The 15,042-nt window shown below is 37.5% G+C and overlaps 1 long non-coding RNA gene across 2 annotated transcripts in view; it reads right to left on the bottom strand.

Annotated features, from left to right (window-relative positions):
* Positions 1 to 15,042, bottom strand: part of LOC131424280 (uncharacterized) — a 139,433-nt gene that overhangs the window by 13,511 nt on the left and 110,880 nt on the right. Inside the window, exons 5-6 of one of the 2 annotated variants that reach the window (XR_009227045.1) lie at positions 11,709 to 11,838; positions 6,023 to 9,383 (exon numbers count right to left, since the gene is read on the bottom strand). This is a non-coding gene — a long non-coding RNA (uncharacterized LOC131424280). Of the gene's footprint in view, positions 1 to 6,022; positions 9,384 to 11,708; positions 11,839 to 15,042 lie in introns of those variants that run through there. The other variant, XR_009227046.1, reaches the window with a different exon arrangement.

Genomic DNA, 15,042 nt, shown 5'->3' with positions numbered 1-15,042 from the left:
ATTAAATTGCAAGATAGACCCTTAATCTTCCTTTTTACAGAAAGGCTCAAAGGAACCATAACTTCTTATATTAAATAAGAGTTTGGTGCTTTATTTCTCAAATAGCCCCAGTATTTCCTATTTTTCAGGCAGTTAATGTCCCATGCTTCACATCCAAATGTTTCTCTCTTCCTCACAAACATGCATCATTCTCTCTTCATCACAAATACCTCCGTATTTTCATTGCCATGAATATTCATTGGTTCTAAATAATGTCTAATTACCCATTTGTCAGTCACCTCTCGATTCAGGTTCTTTTAAAATCCTAGTTTTCTCTGGATGTCTACATGACCTGGAATTTAGAATCCCTACCAATATGCTATTTTTGCTCCCTTTTTGAAATTAACTACAAGGCAATACTCTTTAACATACAGCTTTTCTCCTGCTGCTCAACAACAGAGAAGCTCTGTGAAACTGCCTTTTAAGGATTGATATTTTTTCTGTTGTATGCCCCCCAAAAGAGACCCTAATCTATTCAGAAAATTCTGATACATGATCTGATATATTTCATCATTTTTATCTTAGATTTGATTGATCTATGTACAGAAAGATACTTTACTTTGGATTTTAGCATCTATCAACAAATATCATAAATCTCCTAAGCAAATGTGTCTCTAAAATACTATAAGAAATAGCTGTTAGAATCACATTTATGTCACCTGGCTATATGGTGTCCAAATTCCTTAAATATTTACTGTCTTATACAAAGGAAATTTACCCATTCTTTCTGTCTTTACTTCCTGTTAAGAATCACAAGAATGGCACCTTCTCCTTCTGTGTCTTTACAGGAGAAAGGACAAGACAGTTCTCTGGGGCTTCTTTTATAAGGGCACTAATCCTATACAGGAGCACCCCACCCACCCTTGTGACCTAATCAGCTCTGAAGGCCCTATCTCCAAATACCATTAATGTGGCTGATGAATTTTCAACATATGAATTTGCTGGGGGACACAAACATTCCAACTAAAGGGTCTCCCATGATTTTCCAGACACACATGTTTCCATACCATAAATTCCACACTATAATTATGTTTCTGTTGTTGTTAGATAGTTTTCCACATATACTGTCAAAGGCTTTCAAAATTTTCATGGAAAGACCATACTTGTAGGCCATTTCAATGTTCAAATATATCCAAATGTACTTAACTAATTGTTGCTTGATAGACATTTCAATTATTAATATTGTGAATGACTTTGCAAGGAATAAATCTGTAGCATGAATCCAATTATTTCCTTAGAATAAATTTCTATACATGGAACTGCTAGGTCAAAGCATATAAACATTTGAAATTTGAATACATGTTTCTAAATGTCTCCAAAACATTATGCCAAATTTCACTTATTGTGTGTTCAAGTGCTTGTTTTCCTCCATGTTTACCAGCACTGATTTTTTTTAAAAAAATATTTTTGAGATGTCATAAAATTACTTGTTTTATTTATATGATTCAATGATTTTTTAATATAAATTACAGCATTAGAACATTTCCAGCACCCTCAAATGGTCCCTCCTGCCCGTTTGTAATCATTTCTCACTCCCAGCCCAGTGCCTGGCAACTATTAATCCACTTCTGCCTCTGAAACTGTGCTTTGATTGGATATTTCATAAAAATGGAATCATACACTATGTGTCTTTGGTGTCTGACTTCTTTCACTCAGCATGTTTTCAAAGTTCTTCCATGTTGAAGCATGTATTAGTGCCTCATTCCTTTTTTACTGCCAAACAGTATTCTTAATAAATACCAAAAAGGGGAAAAAAAAATCTTCCCATTCATAATAGGAAAGATTGTGAACACTCATCTGTAGCACTCACCCTGGAAAAGAATTCTAAAGACACTGCTTAGGATGGAACCACAATAAGACCCAGCTATACCACTCTTTGGTATTTTTTTTTTAAAGAATTAAAGTCAGCATACTATAGTGATACATATATACCCATGTTTATTGCAGCACAATTAACAATAGCCAAACTACATAACCAGCCTAGATGTCCATTAATAGATGAATGGATAAAGAAAATGTGGTCTATATACACAAGGGAGTATATTCAGTCAAAAAGGAAAATGAAATTATGTCATTTGCAAAAACAATGTATGAAACTAGAGACCATTATATTAAGCAAAATAAGCCAAACTCAGAAGGTTGTATGTTTTCTCTTATATGGGGAAGTTAGAGAAGAAAAAGGAAAAGAAAGGTGAGGGTCAGGGCAGGGATCTCATGAAAATCCAAAGGAGATTAGTAGAGTACAGAAAAGGCTTTAAGGGGTGGGAAGAGGTGAGGGAAGAAGTGCTGGGAAGTGATATGGGCCAAATTATATCATTACACTGTGTGTACATGTAAATATATCACAACAAAATCCCATCATTGTGTATAACTGTAATGCAACAATAAAAAATGTGGAAACAGAAAAAAAAAAGACAATGTTTAAGGAAGTAAGTGCCATTCCTTAACCCTTATTCTGGCTTTTGGTAAGAGCTTCTCTGACCATTTGGCGTCAAGTTTGGGGGCTCAGGGATGATTCTGAGACTTGAACAGTCAAAGGCTTTCAGTCCAGGCTCATGATATTTTGGGAAATATGCTTTTGCCTAGTAGGCTTCTAATCCAGTAGCTTCTACTCAGTTCCACAAGCCAGGAACCCCAACCAGTTTCCTCCTTAAACGTAATTATCAGTCCTGATTTTTTTCCCTTCCCTCCTCACCCTTACGCATCATCCACGTACACACAGTTTAGTGCTAGCATCCTTGAAGTCATTCAGTTTGAGAAAAGGTTATGCTCTTGATTTGATTTTAGCAGAGGGCATTCACTGAAAGACATTTTCCATCATTTCATTTCCTTTTTAAAAAAACTTTCAAAGTCGTTGATGCCATAAATTTCTTCCTGTATATATTTCTTTTAATTTCTACTTGAAAGCCAGCCATCTATGTCTAGACTTATTTTTTTCCTTCTCATACGCTCCTCATAGAATCCAGTAACAATCAATATGGATCACAAAATTCTGTTTTCCATTCTTTCCCTGAAGCCACAGGCTCTCTAAGTGCCTGATCTGCCTCCAGGCAATCTCTAGTGACAGTATTAGGTATATTTTACTGCTGTGTTACATGGGTTTCTATCTTCCCATCCTCTGATATTAGTTTCCTTACTACACAGTGTGGTTTCCACATAGCTTAGGTTTTGATTAGAGAGTAGAAGTACCACCTTTCAGATGTCACTGTTCCTGTTATGCTAGTACTAGAGGAATGAGCCCCCAACCTTGGTAGCTCAACATAGTAGAGTTCATCTAAACATTTAGAGGCAGTGGAATTAGGGATATTCTGCTCCAGGATTCCTTTTGAAATTGTGTGAAAGGTGCTCTGCTATCTTTTACAAATGTCTTCTAAGCTTACCCTGCGTCTTCAGGCCAGCAGCAGAGAAGGCAAGAGAGACTTATCAGGTCAGAGGTGTCTCTGGCCCAGCCCTTGAAGCACTGTACTCCACCCATCTCATCACCTCTGCCCACATTCCTTTCAAAAGAATTCATTGTTGTGATCACAGAGAGCTGTGAGGGAGGTTGAGAAATTTGCTCATCTCTATGCCCAGAAGGAAAATTGAATGAGATTGGCAGTTAGCTGGTGTCTACCATTATGTCATGTTCATCCTGATGTCATTGAAAGTCACAAAAAAATAAATATGTAAATAAACAGAACACTAAAAATACAGCCATGGATGTACAGGAATATTACAGAGCAATTAAAATGGGGTTTATTGAGAAATTCAATCATATAGGAAAATGTTGATGGGGGTAGGACACAAAGTTTCATGTATAAAATGTGTATATTTTCAAAAGAGAGCAGTAAAATTACTGGAAGAAAATGTACAAAAGCAATAATGTCTATAACCTGTATGGCAGGATTGTAGGTTTGTCAATTTTTTCTTTGTACGATTCTTATTTTTCAAATTGCTTACATTATACAAATTCCTTACAAAATACCATTATAATCAGAAATAAAATAAACATTCTTCTAAAACATAATCAATTCATAGCAATATCTATATCTTCTAGTACTCTAATCACCTCAAATGTCAACATCTTTAATAATAAATTCAGGAAAATAACATAATAAAGTATCATGTCTTTATCCCTAATGAAATAGAAATCAATAACAATATTATCTAATTACATATTCCAGAAAAGTACTCTGAGATCGATAAGACTCATGCAATTTCTTCAAAGATGACATTCCTCTAGGAATAAAATTTTTACTTATATTTTCCTACCTACATGTCTTCTGTTTTTTAGTTTTTAATTTCATTGGAAAAATATCGGATCTACTTTGGGGGAGAAAAATATCTTATAATGTACTAGTTTGATCTTTTTCTCCTTCTCTCTCTCACTTTTGATCTCTCAGTCTCTCCCTCTTTTTCTCTCTCTCTGCAACATATAACCCATAAAGAAACATTTCCCCTAGCAGCTAGCACAAGATGCTTGTTACTCATCAAGGGGTTTTTTGTTTGTTTGTTTGTTTGTTTGTTTGTTTGGCTGGTTGGTTGGTTTTGGGGACCAGTGCTTGAACTCAGAGGTAATTAACAACTGAGCCACATCTCCAGCCCTTTTTATGTTTTATTTAGAGACAGGGCCTTGCTAGGTTGTTTAGGACCTTGCTAAATTGCTTGAACTTGTGATCCTCCTGCCTCAGCCTCCTGAGCTGCTGGGATTACAGGCATGTTCCATGGTGCCCAGCTCATCAAGTTTCTCATATGTAAAAGGCACTGTAGGAAGAAATCATGTGCAACGCATGATGTGGTGATGATTTTTTACTACAGAAAGTACTTTTCACTCAATATTTTTTTCTGTTTAGAAATGAATTCTAATCATTCTGTCTCCTCACTCCCACTTGTGTTTACATGATTACTTTCTATTATAAGTTTTATTTATGATTTGTTTTCTGTTTCAGAAAGAGGAAGGCAAAACTTTAAATCCCAGGTATCTTATTAAATGCCTTCATGATTATTTGGACTTATGAATATATTTTTATCTGTTTTCTGATGACGCTTACATGTACAGAGCGTAGTTTCAAATAGTAAAAGTTGTATGGACCTACTAATACAATTCCGGAATCAAATCTTTAATATTTTTCCAGGGATTATGAAGAAACTTATAATTGTGTTTTACTTTGGATTCACTCCATCTTTACTTTATCTCATATTAAAATGTAATCAAAATCAGCCTGTTTCCATTTGGTTGCAAATCCCTTCTTAAAGCACCTATTCAAAAGTCTCCCCAATTTTCATTTTCTCTGTCTTTTCTTATTATATTAAATCCTGATATCTGAAAATTGAACTATATAGTAGCATTGCTATGTTCTTTTATAAATACAGATCATATCTATTCTTCCTTATTTTTACATTATAACCATGCTTTTTAAAAAAATCCTTGACAGGTTGCAATTAGATCTCCAGTATGCCATTGTATTAGAGTAAACACTGTTATTATGGTAGATATAATTCACTTTGTTTGGTGTGTTGCTCAGATAGTCTGCTGAGATGCCTCTGATACCAAATGTCATTCCCATTCTTTAATTATAATTTTTAATCTTTCCTGGTTTACCATTCTTTCAGTAGATTAATTATTTTTATTCTAAAATTCAGAGATGGCCTGGGTTTAATAATGTTTATTAACAAGAATTATAATATCCCATTGCTTTTTTGTTTCCCTGTAGAAGAGTGGGAATAATTTCATTCATCCTAAACTCTTTGACCTGAGATACACTGGTGCACTCTACGGAGGAACAATTCAGATCTACTTAGCAGTTGAATGCATTTATGAAAGCAGTTGTTCTTTGTGTTCAATTAGTTGGTGGTCACCACATTAAAAGTCATGCAAAGACAGATCATTTCCTTTGTCTAAGGCTATTGTTTATATTCACATGGTAAGATTTTATTACCACAAACAAAATCTGAAGCATATATATATATATATATATATATATATGTGTGTGTGTGTGTGTGTGTGTGTGTGTGTGTGTGTGTGTATCTCACAGCCATAATAAGATGTAAGCCCTACAAGGACAGGAACAGTATCTATCAAGCTTACCACTAAATCCCCAGGACATACCATAATGCACTGACATATAATAGGTGCTCATTGAATGTGTCAAACAGGCAAATGTGCACATAAATGACCCTTACTGGGATCGTGGGATTCAGTGTTTTTCTTTCTTGCTGTGTGCATGGATACTGCTTTAGCTAAGATTCAGCTCACTCTAAGCAAATCAGGAAGAGTGAGCAATGTGGTAGAAGTCAAAGGAGATGGATTTCACAATCTGCATTGGTGCTAACTCCAGTCCTGTGCTTCCTAATTGTGTGACTTAGGTCAAGTTGTTTTTCTCCCTTAGCTCTGACTGCTTTATATATATATAGTGGGGAAAGTAATGCCTACCTTCCAAATTCATTATAATAATTTTAAAAAGCATTATTTATTATTTATTAAAGTCACTGGTACCTAGTCTGTTTCAGCATTCATTGTCATCAGGTTTGGTGAGTAAATATTGGTAGCATATATACCAGTCAGCCATTGCTGTGTAACATAAGACTCTGAGCAGCAGGTAGGTCCAGGTATGCTCCATCTGTTTCTCATCTTTCTGGGCCCAGAGGGCTACCCAGAACATGCTTCTGTAGGGGTCTTAGTGAAGATAGAAAGGGTGAGTCTCACTGAGCAAGCATATCTCAAGCATGTCTTGTCATGTACATTAACATCACATTTACTGAAGCACGTCCTACATCAGCCCAAACTCAAGGATTGGTAGGTTTTTTTAAACCTACCAATCAGAGGAGGACATACAATCAATCAACAAGTACATGAAAAAATGCTCACCATCTCTAGCAGTCAGAGAAATGCAAATCAAAACCACCCTAAGATACCATCTCACTCCAGTAAGATTGGCAGCCATTATGAAGTCAAACAACAACAAGTGCTAGAGAGGATGTGGGGAAAAGGGTACTCTTGTACATTGCTGGTGGGACTGCAAATTGGTGTGGCCAATTTGGAAAGCAGTATGAAGATTCCTGGGAAAGCTGGGAATGGAACCACCATTTGACCCAGCTATTGCCCTTCTCGGACTATTCCCTGAAGACCTTAAAAGAGCGTACTACAGGGATACTGCCACATCTATGTTCATAGCAGCACAATTCACAATTGCTAGACTGTGGAACCAACCCAGATGCCCTTCAATAGATGAATGGATAAAAAAAATGTGGCATTTATACACCATGGGGTATTACGCAGCACTAAAAAATGACAAAATCATGGAATTTGCAGGGAAATGGATGGCACTAGAGCAGATTATGCTTAGTGAAGCTAGCCAATCCCTAAAAACAAATACTAAATGTCTTCTTTGATATAATGAGAGCAACTAAGAACAGAGCAGGGAGGAAGAGCAGGAAGAAAAGATTATCATTAAACAGATACATGAGGTGGGAGGGAAAGGGAGAGAAAAGGGAAATTGCATGGTAATGGAGGGAGACCCTCATTGTTATACAAAATTACATATAAGAGGTTGTGAGGGGAATGGGAAAATAAACAAGGAGAGAAATGAATTACAGTAGATGGGGTAGAGAGAGAAGATGGGAGGGGAGGGGAGGGGGGTAGTAGAGGATAGAAAAGGTAGCAGAATACAACAGTTACTAATAGGGCATTATGTAAAAATGTGGATGTGTAACAGATGTGATTCTGCAATCTGTATTTGGGATAAAATTGGGAGTTCATAACCAACTTGATTCTAATGTATGAAATATGATATGTCAAGAGCTTTGTAATGTTTTGAACAACCAATAAAAAATTTTTTTTTCTTAGTTGTAGTTGGACAGAATACCATTATTTTATTTTATTTATTTTTATGTGGTGCTGAGGATCGAACCCAGCGCCTTGCACGTGCTAGGTGAGTGCTCTACCTCTGAGCCACAATCCCAGCCCCAAGGAATGGTAGTTTTAAGCACTAATTCAACCTATACATTTCAATAACTAGAGGGAGGTGAGAGGCTTAGGTCTTTTCTCCCATACCCTTGCTACCAGTTGTGGTGACACCTAGTGAGTAAGTCTCAGATGGAATTCTGCCACACATACAAGGAAGGCACCATAGAAGCTGTCATAGAAACTCTTGTGTAAGCTTGACGATGTTCCAGATCTCTATCCCTTGAGGAGCTCTGATGAGTCCATGAATGAAAGACTAAAATCTTCCAAATCTGAATCTACTGGTTTAGTCAAAAGTCCAGGGTTCCATTCTGATGGCTGTCAGGCATGGGGCTGTGAGGTCCTTACACCAGTATGCACAAAAACAGGAATACTTGGGCAATATTCTCTGCAAAACCACCTTTATCATTGCCAATTTTATCTATAAATCATTTCTATTAAACATAAATGTATTTCTAAGAATATATCCATTTAGAAAACCTCTGGTATGGAGCAAAACCTAAGAAAACTGCTGGTGTGTTGCAGCAGCTCTCGCTTCTGGGAATGTGGGTCTCTGCCTTGTGTCTCTCTGACATCACATAACCACTCCCACAGTGCATTCCTAGTGGGGGTCCTCCAAAGCGTAAGCAGCTCATATTGTCCACCAATACTGTACACAGATATGAAGTCATTGTCTATATTAAGGTATCCTAACAGTGAGTTACAGAAAACACAAGCAGATGTCCCAAATGGTGTTCTGTCATCCTTGGAGAAAAGGAGGACAGGATGTTACTGCGTCCCTGAAGTGCCCTCCCTACTCCCAAGAACCTAGAGAACAATGAGAGTGAGTCATCCCGGCTGAAATGTCCAGACACACGTTATCTTGAAGGACACTGGCTTTCTCCCAGGTATGCTGGGAATTAGGGCAAGTTAGTGTTATCTGCAGCAAGCTGCTTTCTCCCATGCACATCAAAGCTGCTTTCTCCTGTGCAACCCAAGGTCCTTGGGATGCTGGTCATACAGTGGGAAAAGGCAAGCTAAACTGAAGTTGCTTTTGTTAGCCTAGAAAGCCCCATTCCCGGTGCTAACTGGTGTTGACCAAAGCACCATGGATAGGGAAGTGCTCATTCATCCACCCCTCCTAGCAAAGTGTTGTGGGGGATGGAGATGCTATTTTCTGGTGAAGCACTAGAGGCACTGTGTGAAACAGAGGTGCACCTGTCCAGCCATTGCCTCTGGATCTTCCACATAAGCACTTTTCACTGAAGCTTATGTCTCATATCCCACCTCTGGGTGTCTTCTTTGGTCTCTTGGCAACCCATCCACTGCTTTAGCACAACTGGACTGTGGATGGTACAAACGCTTATTGAGTAACTTCAACACCTGCCATTTTAAGTTTCTATTAGATTGTGTCTTTGTGATTCTGAAAAAAAAATTAGAATTCAATAAATACTTGTTGTTTAGTCTAAACACTATCAAACCACTATGTTGATATTTTAGTTATACTAAATTCACTTATTTGCATCCTAAAGGCAGGGTGAAACATCAGGCTCATAATGAATAAAATAGTCATAAAAATCATATTACAAAGTATGCCCATTAGACTTTATTCAGCTTTCACTTGAGAACAAAATGGCATTGGAAAATAGCATTCGTTTTTGTTTGTTTGTTTGTTTGTTTGTTTGTTTGTTTGTTTTGGTACTGGGGATTTAACCCAGGCACACTTTACCACTGAGCTACATCCCCAGCCCTTTTTATTTTTTTAATTTTGAGAAAGGGTTTCACTAAGTTGTTTAGGGCACAGCTAAGTTGCTGAGGCTGGCATCAAACTTGCAGTCATCCTGCCTCCACCTCCCAAGTCACTGGATTACAGAAGTGCGCCACCACGCCCAGCCTAGCATTAGAATTTTTATTCTTAAATTTTTTGATCAAACAAACTGAAATGAAGACAAATGTATCTCAGAGATTCCTCTGTGGGTTGTTAGGTCATTCCACTTTGTTAGCGTGGATAGAGGCCATGCCAGAACACTCCTGCCAGACTACACCTCAGACTCATAACTGTCCCTGGTCATCTATTTATTTTAAAACAGGGAAGGGAGATGGAAGCTGTTTTTAAACATCTGAAAGGCTGTCAGGCCAAAGAGGGAGAAGAAATATTTTATATATTCCAGAGGACAGAAGAAGGAACCATCAAATCCAAAGGGAGGGAGTTCTGCTCTGAATACCACCTTACATGGCAGTGGGCTGGGGACCACTGGCTCAAGAGGGTGGAGGGACTAGAACCATCTGACCTCCTCAGGACGGCTGCTGCTAAGATTCTGAGCCCATAATAACAAGAAAGTAATTGGATCTTCTCACTGGGTTTGTTCTCTTCTTTTTGCCCTGTTTCCTCTCCTCTCCTTTATTTTCCTCCCCCTTGACTTCACATCCAAGTAAAACTTTCTGGCTAAGAACCTCTTCCATTATTTAGTTTCAATATAGTTAAGACTCAGGTAGCTATGAGACACTCACTTCTTCCCTTTTAGACAAATTTTCAATTCCATATAATTATCTTCCGTTATTACATAAATTTCTTTAGAAAAATAATTCCAATAAAAAGCTTTAGCATATTTCCTGTTTCTGCCTAGTCTTTAATTCCTTCACAAAACAGAGCAAAAGTCAATCAATCAATCAATCAATTTGCAAGACAGTTAAAAGTTACGGTAAGTGGGTACCTTACCTTACCTTAATTGCTCACTTTCTTTGTAGTCATCCCTAAAACTGACATATTTCCCTCATTTATGAAAGTCATTTTTTCCTTTCATATGCACATTTTAATCTTAGAAACAAAATATGTTTTACAGAACTTTAATATATATTTATAATACTTTCATTGGTCTCTCTTCAATAAATTTCTTATACTTGTTGCAATAAAATATGGAAAACTTTAGAAGTATAAGCCCAGTGGTGACTAAATGAGATACAGAAACAATGACAGCATTAAATCACTAGAACTGATCCTTTTTGTAGTTTCTAATCCCTTGAAGTATTGCTGTAACTTTCTCAAATCATGCAGGTCTGACAAATGGAATAATGGAAGCTATTATTTTTCCAGTAATAACTATTAGTTGAATTATCAAGAATATTATTGATTTACAGAAGAAAATATCAAGTAGTAGTCATGACTTGGTCTTCAAATTTTGATCAGTTATAAAGTTCCAGAGAGTTCATGTTCCAGAAATCTATCTGCCCTCACCCAGGTGTCTTACATACACACATATTCCTCAAACCCTGGAGCTACATAGTGCCATACTCCACTGTAGGCATTTTTAATTTGGGAACTTCTCTCAGAGGACCTGATCCCTTCATTCAGCTCCACATTTTGTGAAGTGACTATACAACTCCTGGTTCCAGGCAGACCAAGTTATGGATGAAAATGTCACTCTGCTCAATCCTCCACCTAAGTCCATGGATAACCTTCCCTTTCCTTGGACACCTAGGGTTGTACTGCCAACAGTCTTTGCAGGGATTTGGACTCAAAGAAGGATTCTATTGTAAATTTACTCAAGCCAATACCTTCTTTCAACAAATACCCAAGGCTTTTGGTAAACATCAGTGGCCTCTGGGGATTAGAGGTAAATGAGTCTTCTGGGGCTTGCCCATATCTTCTTCAGTAGGTAGTAGGCTAAGATGTAAATCAGTCTGAAGCCAAATTCTGCCAATATTCAAATATTTGCAAGCAAGCAGACACAACTTCAGTCAACCTTACCTGGAAAGTTCAAGAAAGTTCCACACTCTGTCTTCAGAAACACCCACAAGCATTTGACACGAGAGGCTCACTCCAGGGACGTACTGTGATGTTTAACGGTTGGAACAGGCAACATTCAGGCAATTGGCATCTGTGAAGTGTGAAACACAGGGCCAAATGAGCTCTACACCTAAGGGCTTCTTCAAAGGCACTGGGCTGAACTTGACAGATTCCCATAAGTTTTCATGCAAAGATGCTTGGACTTAAACTGCACTCATTTCATTAATTAAAAATTATTTTTACATCTCTTATGCTAAGTAACAAATCATCATGTGCAAATCTCCATAGAAATACTTAAAGGGCTTGGTAATCATGCCTGGAGTGTATATTCCTGATCAAGATACTTCAAATGCTAACTAACTGTTGCAAGGATAAAAATGAAAAATTAATTTTATTCACACATCATACTATTTATCTTGAAGTATTTTTAAGGCAGAAATTTACAAAGGTGATATAATAATCTCAGTCCCAACTAACTAACAATAACTGTAGCATTTTATATGTTTTCATGACTGCTCATTGAATAGCCATTAACATGATGATTGAAAAATCTCAAGGCAAGGTTGATATGAGACAAAATGAAGTCACATATCTACTTCCTCTATACCCCACCTTAAACTCAGGGTTCAAAATTTAGTGACAAAAACAGCATCCCCTCTAAAGTTGCCTCCATAGTTATTTACCACCACAATCTTCCCATTTGTTCTGGCCAGGGATTGAGATTCATCTCTACTCAAACTCCTTAATCAAACAAGCATGTCCATTTAGTGACTGTAATGAGTTAATTAGTGGCCTCAGCGGGAAAAAAAAAAAAAGTCCACCTCCTATTCACAAATCTGCTAATGTGACCTCACTTGGGAAAAGAGCCCTTGCAAATATAATTGAGGATTTCCAGATAAGACCATCTCAGATTATCTGAATGGTCTGTAAATCCCATGACAATGTATATATAAGAAAAAGGCAGAGGGAAATTTTACCTAGAAGATAGAGGAGGAGTCCACATGAAGACATGGGCAAAGGCTGGAGTTATTCAGTCACAAAGCAAGGAACACTTGGAAGGAAGCTGAAGAGGCAAGGATTCTCATCTGGGATTTTTGGAGGGAGCATGGCTTTGCAAACACCTTGATTTTAAACATCTAGCCTCTAGAACTATGAAAGAACAAACTCCGGTTGTTTTAAGTCAAGTTTGTATTTGTTATGGCAGCCTTATAAAACTAATACTGACCCCACATCCTCTTAACTAGCTTGGTAATGTGTATGAATCCACCCCTTTATCTCTATCTTGTGCCACTGACCTAACCCAGACTGCCATTAATTTTCACACATATTTTGATTTATAGAAAAAGAATTTGGCAGGTATTGGCAAAGTCAACCTTCTATTACAAGTTTTACTGGTGTCTGGTTGTACACATTTAAAGCTTTGGGCCCAGTGTCTTCCCAAACTGAGCACTTTTGGAAATGGAAAAATGATTATATACCTGATTATCATCATCAAATAACTTTCATAACACACCTCACAGTGAGTTACACAAGGCAGCAGAAACAGACACAGTCTAATTTCACCTGAGTGCAAGGAACGGCAGATATTTCTCCTCTATCAAAAGAAGAAAGAAGACAAATTGCTTCCTTTTTGCCACATCTTTCTGATATTGCAGCAGTGTGCTGGAAAACAGACCTCTCATGAATCTGAACATTCCTCCCTTCTCTTGGGCTCAGGAAAAGCTATGGCAGGAAAAGAACGCCAGTGCTTAGTGGGATTAACCAGATTAAACCTGAGCTGACTGATTGGAAAGAGGCTTCAACACATGCTTCAGGGCAGGAACAGCAGTGATTCCAGCTGTAAGGCCGATAAACAGTAGCTCTGCACCTGCAGGACGATTTCTGAATTATTCTGAATTTAAAGACAGCAAAAAATATTCTCCCTCCGCTAAGGTGGGTGCCCAAGGGCAGATGTCTGAGCAACTGTACCACTCTACTAAGTCTAGGGGTCAAGTCTCCTTGGGCTGATGGGGTTATTGATTCCCAGGACATTGGCTTCAGGCAAACTACCTACTTTCAGGAACTGAAATTTATTATAGAGTGAATACTGCAGTATGTTTTCCCACTGGCTTAATGCAATTTCAATAGTCCTTTCCTCTAATGTAGGAACTTAACAAATATCATTTCAGTGTGTTACTAATTACTGATTATAGGCAACAATGCCAAGAATGAACTCCTTAAACCTTCCCCAAGCATTAGAACACTTCTGAATTTGTCTTGACAGCTGTTTACTCGTTTATAGATTCCAGCACTTCATCTCTTATTTCTCAATATGATACATCTCCACCCCAACGCTATAATAATAAAACTAAAAACATTGCAGCAGATCAAATTTGGAGGGAGGCGGTGAGAAAATGTGGAGGAACTTTCCACTTGAAGCCACTTCTGTTAATGTCTATCATAGCTTCTCATTACCCGAGAACTGAAATCACAGAGAGCATTTCTGTCATAACACATGTAAGAAATAACAAACTGGATTGTAAAAAGACACTTTTCACTGTATTTATTTTGAGTTAGATATAGAAATAAGCCATCAAAGAACATACATAGGTGTGTAAACACAGATATACATTTTGGCAAAATAAAATTGTATTGTCATAGAAGTGTGACCATAAAGTAACAAGATTAATTTCCTTGTTGAACTTGTGGGAATCATTTGTCATTCTGTAAATGTGTATATTCTATACTTGTGTTTCAAATATAGCAACATTTAAATAGCTAGCCTCACAAGTACATTGGAGTCCCTTCTCAATTTAACACCCACCCAGTTAGCTTTATGACTCTCATAAATGCTTCAAAGACTTAAGCTCCATCTTTATAATGGACATGTAGATGCATTAGGTAGACACACAGCAGTAGGACACAACACCTAGAAGCTCTCTAATCCAGTAGGCTCTACCACTCTCTATTCTGGTGATCCAGGTTCAATTAGCCTAGAAAAGTCCTAATGTCAATAGGAAAAGTTGAAAAGTTTCCATCACCTACATGCCTCATGTGTGCGTGTCTTGACATTCCTTTAACTACCATTTATGGACCAGGCACTTTATAGATATTATCCCTAACCCCTACAACCACTCACAAGTGTGTATATTATTATCATCATTACCGTTTTACAGATGAGGAAATAGGCTCATAAAGGTTAAATGACTTGCCTAGAGGCTCACAAGCACTAAGTAGATGAACACAGATTCAAACTTCTAATTACCAATCTTCTGTCTCATTACCAAGTATTGTAACTCAAAGACAAAACCCTTCA

Source organism: Marmota monax, unplaced genomic scaffold (genome assembly GCF_021218885.2).
Source record: "Marmota monax isolate L192 unplaced genomic scaffold, Marmota_monax_Labrador192_F-V1.1 WCK01_AAM20220418_F8-fsc00007, whole genome shotgun sequence".
NCBI classification, from domain to species: domain Eukaryota; kingdom Metazoa; phylum Chordata; class Mammalia; order Rodentia; family Sciuridae; genus Marmota; species Marmota monax.
The sequence above is the reverse complement of the archived record's forward strand: the minus strand, read 5'-3'. Positions and strand labels throughout refer to the sequence as shown.